Genomic DNA, 17,912 nt, shown 5'->3' with positions numbered 1-17,912 from the left:
TGTATATTTTATCAGAAAAATGCAATTTTGCAAAAAAGAGTACAATTGGGCCCATTTTACCAAAAAGAATAGTACGCTCAATTTTTTGCTGAAATAGAGTACATGTACTCTAAAAAGAGTACGTCTGGTAACCCTAACTAAAAGGTCATCTACGTACAGAATCAGGATGAGTTCATCTCCATCGTCCAGCTTTGTATACAGGCAATAATCGTGTCTTGATCTTTTGAAACCCATCTTGAGGAGTGCGTCATTGAATCGGTCATTCCAACATCTAGGTGACTGCTTTAGGCCATACAAAGATTTCAGCAATCGACAGACTTGACCGGGCTTTGCAGGTACGCCATCCAAGACCTCCATGTAGATTGTTTCCTTTAAACGGCCGCGAAGAAACGCTGTGCGGACATCCATCTGATGGAAATAGTATCGCCGATGTACACCGACTGCCAAAACGGTCCTGATCGTAGCCAGCCGAGCCACCGGAGCGTAGGTCTCTTCATAGTCCTGTCCTTGCTTTTGGAGGTATCCTTTCGCCACAAGCCGAGCTTTGGAGGTATTCCTTCGCCACAAGTCAGTTTCGTCGGACTGTTCCGCTTGGCCATCTTCTTCTATCATCTCAGGCTCTTGATGTTCTTGCGGAACGGCTTCTTCATCCTCCTCTTTTTCGTAGGAATAACGGACTACCAAGGGCGATTGCTCTGCTGGTTCAGCCTCCACTTCATACGGAAAACGGGTTTCATCAAACTTCACGTCACGAGCCACGATGATCTTTTGTCGTCTTCGATCCCACAACCGGTAGCCATTCGGCGCGTAGCCTACCATTACCACTTCGAAGCTTTTGGCGTCTAACTTCTTCCGTAACTGACCTGGTATCCACGCAAAGGCTCTGCATCCGAAGATTCGTAGTTTCTCCAAGTTGGGCTTCACTCCTAGCCACAGCTCTGCTGGTGTTGAATTGACCGAGAGAGCTGCCGTCGGACTCCGGTTTAACAGGTACACGCCAGTCAACGCAGCCTCACACCACATCCTTTTCGGTAGCCGAGAATCCAGAAGCATTGCACGAACCTTTTCGATGAGTGTCCGATTAAACCTCTCTGCCACTCCATTATGTTGCGGAGAATACGCAACCGTCGCTTCAATCTGGATTCCTTTCGCTTTGTACCAGTTTTTTCTGATTGTTCGAGCCATACTCCGTACCTTGATCCACCGTAAGTTTTGAAATATTCTTACCGAATGCTGCTGTCGCCATCGCTTCATATTCACGGAATCGTTCAAAAACTTGAGACTTCTTCTTCATCAGGTATATCATCGAAAAATGGCTATAATCATCGATGAACGAAACGAAATAGCGAGAGCCATCCCACGCCGGAGGATCGATTGGCCCGCACACATCCGAATGGATCCTCTCCAGGACACGAGTCGCACGCTGCCGAGTTCCATCAAAGGGTTCACGGCACTGTTTGCCCTGCACGCATGGTTCGCAAAATCCGACCTTGTCCGGCTTCGTACCGATACCTTCCACCATGTTTTGTTGCACGAGTTTCGAGAGGGCTTGCTGGTTGATATGTCCTAGCCGACGATGCCACAGATCATTCACCTCCGCTTGGCATGCATTCGCAAATGGCTTGTTAAACTTGACCTCCAGCTCATACAGACTTCCCTTTAAGTACGCTGTAGCGATGACCGTGTTCTCCTTCCTCAACGTAGCTTCATTTCCGCAAAACAACACCGAGATTCCAGCTTTGGCCAGTTTCTTGACGGACATCAGGTTATCTCTCAAGTCCGGTATGTACAGCACATCGTTGATTTTCATTTGAACGCCTCTGTTGCTGACTCCTTCGATGACACCTTTCTTCCGAGCTTCCAAAGTCTCGCCGTCTTTGGCCACGTTGATGATGACGGGGCTTGACAACTTGTTCAACGTCGAAAAAACCTCAGCATCGTTCACAAGATGGTCGCTTGACCCGGAATCCAATTTGAAAACCAGTCGTCCATCACGGCGTCGAGAGTCTCTTGCGCGACCGGCCATAAAACTTACCGCCTTGCTCTTCGATCCAGCAGCCGCATTTGCTTCACTGTGGTTCTTCTGCCGGCAGTCCTTCTTCATGTGCCCTTTCTTGCCGCACCTATGACACTTGCCATTGAATTTCTTGAAGGTAGTCCTGTTTTTTTCTCCAACGAACGCATTCGGCTTCTCATTCGTGCCATCTGGATGCCTGTCGAGCTGCTTGACTTCTTCGCCCAGAAGCCGTTGCTTCACTACGTCTAGCGTCAAATCGTCATCGCCGAGATTCTCCAGAGCAGTTATTAACGGGTCATATGACTCGGGAAGAGTCCCGAACAGCATCACCACCATATCCGGTTCCTTTAGCTCCGCTCCTGCCACCCGTAGCTGTCGGATCAGGTTATCGAAACACACCAGATGGTTCCGCATTGATTCTCCTTCCTTCATCTTCAAACGTTCGAGTTGCTTCCGTACCAGGTTCTGCGTCGCTAGCGATTTCTTGGCAAATGAATTCTCCAGCGCTCGCCACATCTGTTTCGCTGTCCGTTTGTCTCGAATGATCTCCAGACAATCATCTCCGAGAAAACCAATCAGCATCGACTTTGCCTTCTTGTCCGCCTCGCCGAACTTCGCTTTTTCCGCAGCCGCTTCCGGGGAATCTTCAGTTAAGGTATGCTCCACTCCCATAGCGTCCAGATACATCCATACACGAAAACTCCAGTTATGGAACCCTGGACCTCCGTGGAATTGGGTTCTTTAGGGGTACCCGGATTATTTCATAATCGGATTCTCCGCCCCAAAATTAGTCTAAATCCAAAATTTCATAATTTTTGGAGTCCCGGAACTATTTTTAAAATGCATTTAAAGTTTGTATGGGGAAATTTTTTTGTTCGGGTCGAACTGTCATTTTAGCGATTGAACTGTCATTCTATCCACGAAAGTTAAAACTGTTTAGTTAATTTGACCTTCAAAACGAAGGTATTGGAATCCAATAAATTGACGTAATATTCAGAAAAATGAGCTCTTTCGCTTAGGCTATAGAAAATAGCAATATTTTATTCATTAAACAACCCAATTGAGGAATGCCGTGCACCGAATCCTTACTGGTCGAGCCCATAACCTCTTAGAATGGGATACCGTTGGGATGAGAATTAACGGAAACAGTTTGAAACGCGTGTGTCTTCAACTGAGGTTTATTGCAAAGTAAGGTGTTTGGAAAAATAACAATACCTAGTAACTAAGGCAGGGGCGTAGTCAGGGATATCTTGATTGCTTCGAATGCTAACTTGATCACAATTCGAATGTCCTGGAATCCAGCAAAAACAAACGTCCTTTCCTAGCGCTTCCCTCTCGATTGCTTGGATGTACGGGTGCGTCGAATTTCCTCCTTCAAGTGCTTGTAGACAGCTGGCAGAGTCCGTGAAAATTACTGACCTTCCAACTGAGCATTGCTCTGGGAGGCTCGCCCCGAGCTTGGTCGAGTTGGGTCCGATACTTCCGAATCCGACTTGTCCGTTTGCTAACGATCCATCCGTATACCACTTGTTGTGGTCCTTGTATATCCTGTGGACATGTTCACGAAATATATCCACAATGAGTTGAGGCATTTGTCCGGCTTTAACTTTTGCTTTAATTGTCCGGTCGATCTTGGGCTTTTGTCTGTACCATGGCCGGTTTTGACTTGTTATAAGTTTACACGGCTGTGGTAATTGCCTGCCGGCTAAATTGTGGAAAGCACGGTAGGCTTTCTCCCACAGGTTGATTGGTTGTTTTCGTGTTTTCTCCAAGAACTGAGCAGGCCTTCCTGACAAGTGTTTGGATTGCCACATGTTCAAAAGGTAGACAACCAGATTCTACGAGAAGTGGCAAGATTGGACTTGTTCTCAAAGCACCCGATGCGGTGCGAACAATTTGGTTGTATACAGGGGCAAGTGATTCGATGTTTTGTTTCCTTAATACCTCTATGCCGTATGTTAGTTTGGATGTGACGGTAGCATTGCCAATGTAGAGCAGAGTTTTGCGATCAGCCATCCTAGATATGGCTTTCAGCAAATTAAGCCGACTAGTACAATCTTCTTTGAGCTTTTTGGTATGTTGATTGAAATTACATTTCCTGTCGAACAGAATGCCCAGTATCCTTGTTTGATTCACTTTTGGAATTTCGGCTCCATCTAAGATGATCTTTGCACCCTCAAGGTGCCAGTTTTTGTGACGCTGTACCTTGCAGTAGTGCATTGTAGTGGATTTTGGTGGTGACTTCTGAAAACCTATGCTAGCGGCCCATGTTTCTATTTTTGCGACAGCGTTTTGAAGCCTTTTTCGAAGGAAATTAACTCTTTTTCCGGTTTCAATTATGACAATATCATCTACGTATAAAAAACAATTGTAAGTTTTTTGGGACAACTTTAAACAAGCCGTTCATCACAAGAAGAAAAAGTGTTACCGACAGGACTGAGCCTTGGGGCACACCGTTTTCCAGGTGTACCATTTTGGATAAGTGTCCGCCGAAGCAGACCCTTGCTGTACGATGCTGCAGAAAATTGGAAATGAAATTGTTCATCCGACTTCCCAGCTGGTTTTCCATCACCGTTTCTAGGAGGTTGCGGTGCCACACTCTATCATATGCTTTCTTTATATCCAAGGTAACGATTTCGCAATGTTCTCCTTTTTTGCTGCTGCTGTTATTACATCGTCAAACTCGGCTAGATAATTGGTTGTTCCTTTTCCTTTTCTGAAGGCAAATTGTCGCTGATGCAGGGTGCCCTGGGTTTCCAGATGGGTAACAAGCCGATGGTTCACCATTCGCTCCATGGTTTTCGCAATGCAGCTCGTAAGGGAAATGGGACGGAAGTCATTCAAGTTTTTCTTGGGTTCACCATTTTTAGGAATAGGAATGATCACGCTTCCAGCTGTCGGGAATACTTCCTGTTCTCCAAATTCGGTTGAAGGCATCCAGCAGGCTTCTTTTGCAATGGAAAGGTAGTCTCTGAAGCATTGGATATCCAATCTGATCCGGTCCGACTGATGTCCGTTTTGAGTGTTACAGGGCCCTGAAAAGTTCCTGAATGGAAAACTCCTCGTCAAGCAGGGCGTTTTCGTTAATCTTCAGATCTATATCGCGTTGTTCACAGCTTCGCTTCTCTGACTGGAATTCTTCGGGGTACTTTTCGGTAGATGATGTCGCTGCAAAGAATTCGGCTAGATGGTCTGCTATCACCGCCGTGTCGCTAGTGTGTTCATCATTTATAATGAGTCCGGGGCCTTTCAGTTGCTTCCTTCCTTTGAGTTTATAGAAACTTTGCCATAGCTCTGACGTGGACGAGCTGCTGTTGAAGATACTTTGAAACTCATTCCAGGATTTTTACTTGGCTTCATCTACAATCTTCCGAGCTTCTATTTTAGCGATGTTGAACTCTTGTTTGGCGGTTGCCTTCGCAGGGTCGTCGTCTTTCATTTTCCTAAGCTTTCGTAGAGCTTTTCGTCGTATTTTGATCTTCTCTTCGACTTCTTTATTCCACCATAACTGGCTCTTCTTCCCGGATACACCTTTTGTCCTCGGAATCGATTCTAAGCCTGCTTCGAAAATGCCTTTGGTGATGTTTTTAATATTGGCCTCTATATCAGCTGGAATCTTTTGAGCGATTTCAAACTTGGTCCAATCAGCGTCCTTGTACAACCATCTTTGTCTTGACCGGATGATTGGGAGCTTGTTACTGGATCGAATGTGAATAGGATAGTGATCGCTGTCATGAAGGTCGTCCTCGCAATACCAAAAAAATTCGAAGCTAGTGAAATGGAGGCGAAGGAGACGTCGATTGCAGTGAAAGAGCCCGATGTATCGTGATACAGTATGGACCCGATTTTGTCAGCCCCATTTCGCGACGATCTTTTTGCTCTCATTATCTTACGGTCAAACTTTGACCAATTCATTCACGTTCATCATCGAACTATTGCTGAAAGGCAGACCATAGAGGGATAAAAAGTTTAAAAAACTCTTTAGATTTTCGAGAAGAGCAAAAAATGTGTTCCGGAAAGGGGCAGACAAAATCGGGTCACTTATGTAGTGCGTTGGAGATCCGTCATTCAAAGCCAGGAGATCATGGTTCACCGCCCACTCCAGGAGTAACTGATCGCGACGGTTAGACTTGCCGCTTCCCCACACCTCATGAGATGCGTTGAAATCTCCACAGAGCAAGAATGGAGGCTCGAGGGTTAGTAAAAGATCGTTCAACTTACCGATAAGCTCCTGATTGTTTAGCGTATGTGGCACATAAATGGATACCACAGTGATGTTCCACGGTTTACCAATTCGGACTGCACAGGTATGCAACCCAGAATCTTGTTGAGTTACTTAGAACGGTACATCTCTGCGCACACCGAGACCAGCGATACCGTTTCCTAAACTCTCGGGACGGCTGCAGATGGTCCAGTGATATCGGTCCTTTAGCAGGTTCGATGTTTGGCTTGTCATCATTTCTTGGAGACATATTGTGATGGGCAACCACTCATCCACTTTTGTTCGGAATTCATTGTAGTTGGCCCAGACACTGCGGATGTTCCACTGGATTGAGAATGTTTCGTTTGTATTGTCTTTGAAGTCTGGACATGTTTGCTGGATAGGTGATTTAGAGAGATTCGATGAAGGGGCGGAGGATTGTTCTCTTCGAAAATATTGTCTACTTGCCTGAGAGTTGGCAAGTCTCCTCGCACCAGCTGCCGCTATAGGAATGTAGTCGTCTATAGTCAGGGCCAGTGCGAGTTCTTGCGTGGGGCTTACGGACACCGCTCCGGAGGAGGATGATCGATTTGTTGCGTAGCATTGGTTTTTATGGTTGGTCGAGGGCGATTCGTGATTACTTCGAGTTTGTGCATCAGTGACTGTATAAATAATGCTAGTATGGGGATTTTTCTTAAGGGAGGGATATTCATCAGTTTCTGGTGCGATGGGGGGAGGAAAGCGATTTCGTATTGGTAATTCTTGGTTCGGTCTGTTTTCTATGTTACCGGCCGCAACAGCGGGGACACTTTCGACAGGTTGGGGTAGGGCGTCCTGGAAAGCTTTCCCTGCCTGCTGCGCTTCTCTTGGAATCTGCCGCAATTCTGCAAAGTGACGTAAGCGACATTGATAGTTTTGAACCATTTTTTGGTAATTATGCATAAAACTCTTGCTTATTCTCTAAGTTTCTTTCCATAGATGATAGATTACGATTAGATCTTGCATACTAATACAGCAGGAATACCACAGTGTTATTTTTACCCCAGATATTATATATAATATACCAGAAATAATCGGAATTTTTAATGGCGCTTACGTCACTTTGCAGAATTACGGCAGCTGAGGGTGGTACTGCACTTTCCCAGTCCTCAAACCGGTGTTGACTATCGTGTTGCTGTGTATTGTTGTAGGTTGCTGGGTTGTGGTTTGGCTGTGAGGGCATGTTACTGTCGTTGTGGGGGTCTATCACGATTTCGGTTACGAAATCGACCGTCATTGTCTTTTACGAGGCCTGCTGTTTCCACAACCTCTATTGAGGATTGGCTTGCCGATCTGGTCATTATGGGACTCCTCGGTTTCGTTGTTGCTTTTTTGGGAGGCGGTGACATACTTGAAGGTTGTTGTTTTTGGCTTTGATGGTGTTGGTCGTTGATTGTCCGTTTTGATTTTTTTCGGCCTACTTCTGGCTCCGGCTCACTGTTGATCGATTCAGTTTGTTCTGCGGCGTCGTCGAAGAATTTCCTCATGTTTTCAACTTGTGCTTCGAGTTTTCCGATTCTCGATTCTTTCTGTCGGATCTGTTCCAGAAGTTCGTTGATTTTTTCCTCTTTTTGTCTGTTTTGTTCGATGACCATACTGAGTTGCTCTTCAACGTTATCTTTGCTTCGTAATTTTTCTTCCAGCTTTGCGATTTGTTCTTGTTTTTCCTGCATTTGGGCCGACAGCGCGTTTAGTCTAGCATGATCGAGTCGTGGTTGAGCGGCTACCGCAGCATAACTTCCGTTTCCGGCTTCGACTCTAGCGCGAGCTTCACCATATGACAGATTGTAATCAATTTTTGTTCGGATTACATCTGCTTCGGTTTTGTATATTTCACACTGGCGGCTGGTAGGTCGATGTGGCCCTTTACAGTTTTGACAGAATGGTCGTTCTTCGCAAGGATTCCTTTCTTCGTGATCATTGGAGCAGTTGGGGCATAGCTTGGTGTTCGGACATTTTGTTCGAGAATGACCGTACAGGAAACATTGGAAACATAGCAGGGGATTTGGGTAGTAGGGTTTTGTAGCTACACGTAATAACCCAACCTTGACAGTTTCAGGACAGATTGGTCGATTGAACGTGAGGATAACAGCAGTGGTGGGTTCCTTGTTGCTCTTGAGAATTCTTCGTGCCGCAATAACTCCTTGCGGTTGTAGTTCCTTGACAATGACATCCTCATCTTTCCGCATCAAGTCATAACTGAAAATCACACAGCGACTCGTGTTCAGTGTTGGGTGGAGCTTGACTTCAATTTCGGTACCGTCATACAGTCCGGTCATCTTAAGAAGTTTTTCTACCTGCGTAACTTTCCTCGTGCGAAGAACATAGCGGCTGCATTGTGCTTCACTTTTGGCAGACTCGATAGGCCCAACGAGATCTTCGATGCTTTTTCCGATGATGAACGGCTCAACTGGAAGGCTGCTTCCATCCTTTCCTGTTAGTAGTAAGGTGGTGACAGCTCCGAACTCATTCCTAGGATCAAAGTAAGCAGGAAAGCTCCTGCCATTTGACCCACCCGGGTCACCTCCACTAAAGGAGGCCATGGGACATCAGAACAAATCCAGATCAGATCGACTCCATACACGCTTTTGAATGCCGCTTCAAGTGGCAACAGTCACCTGTGCGCAGTCTACCCCAAGTGCGGAGGAAGGGAAAATTGGATAAGGATACTAGCTCTATTTAGTCACTTTATTTCGAAAATTTGCACAGATTTTTCACTAACGGGTTCGTCACTTTTGCGTTGTGGTCTCTTGGCGGTCTACCACACTCAGCCAAATAACCTTAAGATTTCCATAAGGCCCAACTTATGAAACGGCCTTTAAATAATTCATAATGATTCGTATGAATTTCATAAGGTCACTCTATGACGTAAAATCGTCTCACAGCATGGCTTTTATTCATGTTTAGCAACATGGTATTCTCAAGCGTCGGTAGCCGTGTGGATAAAACACGGGCTCGGTGATCCCGACGTTCATGGATCGAATCCAGTCTGCATCATTTTAAGATTTTTTTGTTCTTTTCATAAGTCTATCTTATGAAATTTGTCATAGCAAGCACGATCAATTTTCATAAGGTATTCTTATGTCATCCATAAGAATTAGTTATAGCAAATTATCATAAGGTATTTCGATGAATTTCGCTAGTTTTTTTCGCTGAGTGCAGTTCTATGGTAGTGGAGACGCACGATTAAGCACTCTTTCGAGTTTATTTGAAAAAAAAAAAGCCAGTGGAGGGGCACGGTTGCTTGCCGTAAGAGAAAATGGTGAACTTCACCCAAGAACACCCAATCGCCTGATATCGCCCCACGAACTCTCTTGAAATCGGTGATAGACGGCGGCATAAGATTTGAGAGAGTATCTTGTAGGCAGCGCTCAGTAGTGTGATCGCGCGGTAGTTCCCGCAATCTAACTTGTCATCCTTTTTGTAGATGGGATACGCGATACCTTCTATCCATTCCTTCAGTAATACTTCCTTTTTTAAAATCTTGGTAATGACTCATTGTTAGGTTAGTAAGGGGTCATCTAGGAGTCGGAAGTCTACCTCCTTCGCACGTACTTCTAGATCTGTTACCACGCCACCTTTGGTCTTGCATCGTCAACATTGAGGTGCTCATCGTAATGCTGCCGTCACTTCTCAACCACCTTACGTTCGCTCGTGAGATGATTTCCGTGATTGTCTCGGTACATGTCGGCTTGTGGCATGAAGCCTCTGCGCGTACGGGTTCAGCTTCTCGTAGAACTTCCGTGTGTCCTTTTTTTTTCCTCATCTGTAGAGCATTTTAACCACTGCGTCCATTGTTTAGGAATATTGTGGTATGACCCATATTTAATTTGGTGCTAGTCAAGTATCCTGTCACAATTGAGCTGTGATGGACAATGGTTGATGTAACACCTGATCCCAACTAGGCACAACTCCTTTTATAAAGTTTATTACCCTGTTGGGATTATTTCTCCAAATTTCCAAGGGCTCTAGAAACCCTTTACCAAATATCGCCAATCTGTGAGATGGTACAGCACTCCGCAGTTGCAGAGTAAATTCTCGGCAGTTTCGTTTTCCGTTTGACAGAAACGACACTTGGAGGATTGGATTTTTCCAATCTTACTTAGATGATATTTACTCGGGCAGTGGCCAGTCATCAGACCAGTAATTACCCTGAGATCTCTTTTGTTTAGCTTCAGTATGAACCTGACTTTTTCTGCACTGGGTTTTATGAACCTTTTTGCTTGCTTGGATGTATCCGTGGCATTCCAATTAGATTCTACCGTGGACATTTCCCAAGTTTTTAGTTTCATCTGTAGAGCACACTCAGGAACTCCACAGAAAGGTTCAGGGCCTACAAAGCTTGATGCCGCACCCTGTCTAGCTAAGTTGTCGGCGTTTTCATTTCCCAGAATTCCACAATGACCGAGCACCCAGTATAAAGTTACCTCGTTCCTACTGGCCAATTGCTTCAGAGAAATAATGCATTCCCACACTAGCTTTTAGCGCATTTAGAGCCGCCTGACTGTCCGACAAAAATACAGATCTTGGCAAACCAATAATTTCTTTTCAGACAAATGTTGGCACACTCTAGAATGGCTTGAACTTCCGCTTGAAATACAGTGGGACTGCATCCCATTGGTATAGCCTTACTGATACCGGGGCCAAAAACACCAGCTCTAGTATTTTCCCCCATCTTGGACCCATCAGTATAAAATACAATAGATCCTGGACGTAAACTTTGCCCACCAGCATCCCAAACATAGCGACATGGTTTCACCACTTTGAAGGGAACATCATAGTTGGTCTTCGTTATCATCCAATCTTCTACTGTTTTTATGTCCATGTTTAATTTGAAGTCTTTGATGGTCCTCAAATGTCCAGCAAGATCTCCGTCTAGGACTTTATTGTAATGTATAAACTGCAGGGCACTTTTTGCCGCTTGTATTTTAACAAATTGATGCAATGGCAGTAAATTAAGAAGGGCATCCAAAGCAACTGATGGAGTGCTTTTCATTGCTCCTGTCATAGATATGCAAGCAATTCTTGTAACGTACTTAGCTTCTTTTGACAGGTTACCTCATTTGTTTTGGGCCACCAAACAAGTGAAGCATAAGTAATCTTAGGCCGGACTATTGCAGCATAGATCCAGTGAATCATGTTAGGTCTAAGACCCCAGATTTTTCCTAAGGCTTTGCTGCAGACCCAAAGGGCATTGGTACCCTTGGTTAAAACATTGTTTAAATGAGAATTCCAATTCAGTCTTTTGTCCAAAGTTACCCCAAGATGTTTAACTTCTTCTGAGAACTGAATTTGAACTCCATCTAAAGAAGGTTCAGTAAGATTTATTTTAACCTCCCGAATAAAACGGTATCGTAAGGCAATTACACAGCATACCATTTCCAGAAGATTCATGCTATCAAGGATGGAAGAAAATCACTTCAAGCGATAAATGATACAGGATACGAACAATCCAAGATAGCCTTGTTCTTGCAGTAGCATGATGCTGACGCCTCACACCGTGCTCGTATCACAGAGCAATCAAAGCATCTGATGCACGCTTTATCGCGTGATGACCCGTTATCGGATCATGTTACAAGTCATGATAAATTTTATTCATCACAATTTAGGCCTCTTATGCACCCGTAAACCGCATTCATTATTAGAAATAATGCATTCATGAGCATATCTGGAAGTTAAAGAAGTAAAAATGCTCAAAAAGTGGATGAAATCGCGAATTTATCATTTCGACTTCATGATAGCGATCGCATCGCGCCCGCACACGCCGAGCGAATCATTCTTCTCGCATCGTAGTTTGTTATGGTGCTTGACGACAAAATGTTATCGTTGTTGCTATGATCGCGCGATGCCTTTCAACCGCGACACATTCGAAATCTGATCATGATCACTAGATTTCCATCCTTGCATGCTATTATAAACTGGATTATAAACCAATGATACCACGAATCATATTAAAGATTGCAGTAATCATTTTTGAAGTTTCAATGATAGACCGAATGGGTTGTTAAGTATCATTACCATTCAAAAATGCCGAGAGACAAACCAGCCAAGGGCTGAAAGTCTCTCTAATAAAGACAAATCAATCAATCAATCAAAAATGCCCTTTTTCGCGAACAAAAATTTCAAGATATCATACATGTATAATAATCAGTTTATAATTAGTTTTATGATACACTGAAAAAAATAATGGTGATAATAACAGCAAAACGACTTGAAACGGCACGAGAAGCATGATATAGGCTGAAGAACCATTTCGATAAGCTGACGCTGTTATCCAAGGAATTGTATCTGCGGAGCTTAATTACCAAGCGGAAGGTACTGTGAAGGCGTGGACAAGCATATTTACGAAATGAAGGTATTTAGTATTCGAGCGTCTATCCCTGCCAGGGTTAAGGTTGAGCGAAAAGCTGCAGGTTGTGTTGGTGCTAAGTAGTCTTCTGAAAACTTTCAACACTTTAACAACCGCGTTGGGGAATCTGGAAGACGATGAGTTGACATTGGACGTGGTGAAAATCAATCTCATCAATATCAACATAGTATAGAAGCGGGAATGTTTCGACGAATCCGTTCTGAAACTTGATCATCGTTTGCTTGATCGTTTGCCACTACTACAAAACGGTCACATGCAGAAGAATTATAGGAAGGGAGACCAGGGAAATTGAAGGAATCCATCGAATGCCGAATTGCGAAAGGCAAAGGGACGTGCGAAATGGATTGCTGCGATCTGGAAGGTAATAAACTATCTTTCATAATTTCAGACACTTTGTATTGCTGTGTGCGTTCAAGATGCAAACGGTGCCCAAATGCGCTCCAAACGCGGTAACACAGTGTTACCAAAGGCAACTTAACAACCATAGTCAAAACCACCGCCAACCTAGGATTCAAAAGCTGCCACTGACATCGGGTTACTTGTTAGAAAATTTTACCGCATTTGGTGCTCCCGCATTTGATATTTGCATTTCGAATGCACACAGCAATACCAAAGTTTTAGTCAAACTTAGGCCAGTAGTACACAGGGTCAAATATTTGACAAGGCAAGAACTCAAGAAACAATATCAGTTTGACACTAATGAAAATTCGATCGAGCCAAACAAGATGTTTGAGCATTGGTTTCTTTTTAGACAAATATTTGACCCTGTGTACTAACAGCTCCAGTTAGCCTAGTGGTTAAGGCTATGGATCGCCAATCCGGAGATGGCGGGTTCGATTCCCGTTCCGGTCGGGAAAATTTTCTCGACTCCCTGGGCATAGTGTATTATTGTACTTGCCTCACAATATACAAATTCATGCAATGGCAGGCAAAGAAAAGCCCTTCAATTAATAACTGTGGAAGTGCTCAAAGAACACTAAGTTGAAGCAAGGCAGGCCAAGTCCCAGTGGGGACGTAGAGCCATAGAGAGAAGAAGTACTAACAGCTTTAGTATACGTGCGACAAAAAGTGAAATTTGCAAGACTCTCGTTTCCGAACAACAACCGTTGAACCGGATCTATGTGGACGCCTCACGTCCGTCCGTCAAAAGGCTCTCGTCCTTATTACTGTAGATTTCGGCTCGCGACACGAGATCGTTGCGGGATGCGTTGAACTTTTGTTAGAACTTGCGTGTTTCTTGAGGAACGACACAGCAGTTACTTCAGTCTCTCCAGGAATGACCATAAAATGAAAGATTCTCTATTCTTTCACATCTTTGAAAGAATATAATTAACCCTCGAGCGATCGCGCTGTTGTATTTTGTAAGACACGTTGAAAAAATCTCGCTTTTTGTAACACAGCATAAGCGTGGTGCTGACGCAGGTAGTCAGCGGCGCGAGTTGCGGAAGCTTATTAGTTAATAGGTTTGATTTAGTTGGGGAGGTGATATTATTGTTTATTGAAACAACATTCTCTTTTCTTTTTCTCATGAAACGTTTAGTTTTCCAAATTTCTTACTTCAACACACCGTTTTACAACTCATTCTACAAATGTTGTTTTCCTTTCTATCGCTACTCTTCCAATCCGTAATGCTTTTCAATCACTCTTGTTGCCTGCTGTGTTGCTTCTCTGTCAATTGCTTACTAGGTATAACATTCCCTTTATTCAAACTATTGTGTGAGCAAAAGTTTTTTGTTGTTGTTCGGTTGTTGTTTGTTTGTTGTATCGTTTTGATTTGACCCTAAACTGAACCGTAAGTTTTAATTTATAGGTAGTTGAACAATATTCTGACCGCGTTTGGTTGTTGAATACTATCGAACATTATTGGAACGAGGTTGGAACGCTGCGGGTTGCAAACCTATACACTGAGTGTGTGTGTGTTTATTCGAATGGTGCAATCGTACATAGTTGGAACCCGTAGAGTTCAACGAGGGGTGCGAGTGGTTTGAAAATGAATATAAGATGTTTCGCTATCTTCTTTTTTTTAATATGTTTGAGAATACTTTTGTATGGATTTGTTTATCACTGGGGGATGAACGTTGAGGGAAATGTCATGACGTTCTATACAAGATTGTAGGTACTTAATTAGAGATATTTGCTATTAATTGATTTGAAGGATCAGAATAGAACTGATTACTTATGAGGATCGCCAAGTCTTATTAATTTAGTTGAGGAATGTCAGAATTTATAAAATAGTCTATTGTTATTGGAATGATTTCGGTGAGTTTTATTATACTTATATTAAAAAAGAAATGCTGGAATATTTCTTTACGTATTGTGGTAATAATCAGGCAAGATATAATTTAATGTCAAAAAAAAGGGTTGGAACGTATCATTTTTGACAAATATGTACCTAAGCAACACATCAAACTATTTTGTCTAATACCAAAAAAAAAAACAGAGAAACCCTCCTACCAGATCAAATTTCTAGCTTCACAAGAAATATCCAACTAACTAAGAGTAGCTTTCCGCTAACTGGGATTAAATATGTAGGTTTGTCTACCACGCTTAAATGCGTATGCTTCAGAAGCAAAATCTTACCCGAATGGCTAGAAGAAACGTTACCGAAGAGCAACATTTTAGGAATATTTTTGTGTGATGTATGTTTTCTTCCGGTTTGTTGTTCCAACAATTCCAATAATTCCTAATCGTTCCCAATTCTCCTCTGCTGACGTGTCGATATGAAACGATGAGTCTCTATTATAGTATAATAACTACGCTACTACTGTTTTACAGAAGTTAGTTAGAATCTCGCTTTGATTCTGGCAATCCGCTTACGACGAGCATGCCAGATTGACCAAGAAGTTTTTTGTTTGTTTGTTCTCTCTTTTAATATAATCTGCAGCTTGACTGGCACTAAACTGTTTGGATGTAAGGTACGTGTGTTAGTGGGTTTGATGGCGAACCTTTCGTGTTTACATCATAATCCTTTTTACGAAGAAGCATGATAATGGATCCGATGATGATTTTTTTCATGCGAAGGATACTAATCTAAAACACTGGTCATCTTTCCAGATTTCAAAAATGTTATGCAATTGAAATCGATTTTATATAGATATAATTTTTGTGTAATTCAGTTATTTTAATTTATAGAACTCATTTCGGTATCATAATGGTATTTTTTCCGAACTGGTTCATTTTGCAATTGAAATGAGTTACATAATGAAAAATAGTTGCATAATGTTCATTATGCAACTCATTTGAGTTGCATTATGAACATTATGCAATTTAAATGAGTTGCATAATGAAACAATCATTACATAAAATGTTGTATGTTACTCCTTGCAAAACTTGATGTTTTCAGCACTCTTCGTATTTATCCAACTCGGCAAGCTTCGTTGGACAAATGTACGACTCGTACCGAAAAAATCAACTTTTTGCAACTCATCACATAAATAACTGTTATAATTTATTTCAGTGTGATAGCAACCTACTTTACCACACTGCATCTGTAATGAGTTGCATAATGAAATAGAGTTTCACAAGGAATTGTATATCAATGTATTTCCTTGAGTATTTCAGCTGAGTCTCATAACGAGCATTAAGCGACTCAAATCAGTTGTATAATGGAACATTATACTTGGTCAAATGGTTAAAATGGTTAAATCAATCTAATTATTCTTGAACATTCATTTAAGTCATCTGAGAAAGTAACCAGTGTTCCGATTAGAAAAAAAAATCGCCCGTAAGTTTGCAAAAATGCTTTGATTTTTCTCTTCCGTGTACATGGAGTTCATGCTTTATTTCTCCGGTCAGTGAGTGCCCGTCCGTCCATCCAGGCCCTGGGTTAATGACAATGGGGCAAATTTTTAATCCGACCACATGTACTTCTCTTTGGTTTACTTGTTTTATTTTTTAGCTTGCTGCTTGCTTTCTAGCTGCTGCCGTAGTAATTGGTTGGTCCGTGGAAAGATGTTTGAACTCGAAATGTTAACCGTGTGGAGTGGAGTATGTGTTTGTGTTTGCTCGAGTGTTCTCGATGGGGGTCTTCTCTCTCAGGATATCGTGTAAAACTCACGTGCTGTGCGGTGCTAATTTATTCTAGCAGTAAGTGAAAGTGGATGTATAATACTTTTTTGGTACGTCAGTTCTAAATTGCTTTCAAGCTGACCTTTTGCGTAACCTTAACTGGAATTGTTACAGATTGCTCTTGATTGTTTAAACAGGGTTTACTAGGACATCAAAATAAACACAAATACAATACAATACTAAGAGTATTAACTAAGAGGCAGTAACATTGTGAAGTTGTGCAAGACAAACTTAAATATACACTCAATGAACTCTATTTATAATAAAAAAATATAAGGTTTATAAACATATTAAATCTGTATATCCATCGCAAAGTAAACAAATCGACAGAAACTTCTAACGGGGTTCGAACTCACGATTCCGTATTAGCTAGACTGGCTCTTTGACCAACTACGCTAAAGAACAAGTAACGATTTTGTGAAATAGAAAGCCAAACTGAAACTCTTCACAAACCGTACACAGTTCTTTATTGCAATTGAGGGGCCTAGTTGCAAAGGCTGGTGAGTTGACACCGCGTAGAGTCCAGCTCAGCTCTGGTCCTCACAAGTTCCTACCTCATGCTTCCATGGGTCAAGTGGTTACAAAGACCGCTAGGTAAGAGTTGTGTGTTTAGCTGGTAGTGCAGCCTGGGCATTGTTGTCCTTCTGACTTCAGCTAGATTGAGGAGGTGCGTCCTGAGCATCTGTTCAATAAGGAGGTGCGGCTTAAACAGCGTTTGTTCTGGCATCTAGCGGCTGAGTAAGAAATGCTGCATCACGCCCAGCTAGATCCAAGGTGGTAGCCCTAGCAGCGTGGTCGTCCCTGTGTTATTTGGGACGCTAAACAGAACTGGCACGATGACCCTCTAGCGAGACAGAAGTGTCGACCATCAAACAGAAAACCAAATGGACCACGTTCTAATCGACGGTAAATTTTTCTCGGATATAACCAATGTCCGCTCATACCGCAGTGCGAATATAGATTCGGATCACTACTTAGTCGCAGTATGCTCGCGATCAAAACTTTCGCAGCAGCTAGCAGTGGCCCTACCAACGGAAGAGCAGCTTAGCGCAGGTACACTTGAAGATGGGGCATCCGATCCGCCATAGGTAGTACCTCGGCTACAGCACTAGGCTTCGTGACTCCGAATCACAGAAACGACTGGTACGACGGCGAATGTGTAGAGTTGAAAAACGAGAAGAATGCAGCATGGGCGAGAAAGCTGCAACACCGTACGA

The sequence above is a fragment of the Aedes albopictus genome, chromosome 2 (genome assembly GCF_035046485.1).
Source record: "Aedes albopictus strain Foshan chromosome 2, AalbF5, whole genome shotgun sequence".
NCBI lineage: Eukaryota > Metazoa > Arthropoda > Insecta > Diptera > Culicidae > Aedes > Aedes albopictus.
Note: the sequence above shows the minus strand (reverse complement) of the source record.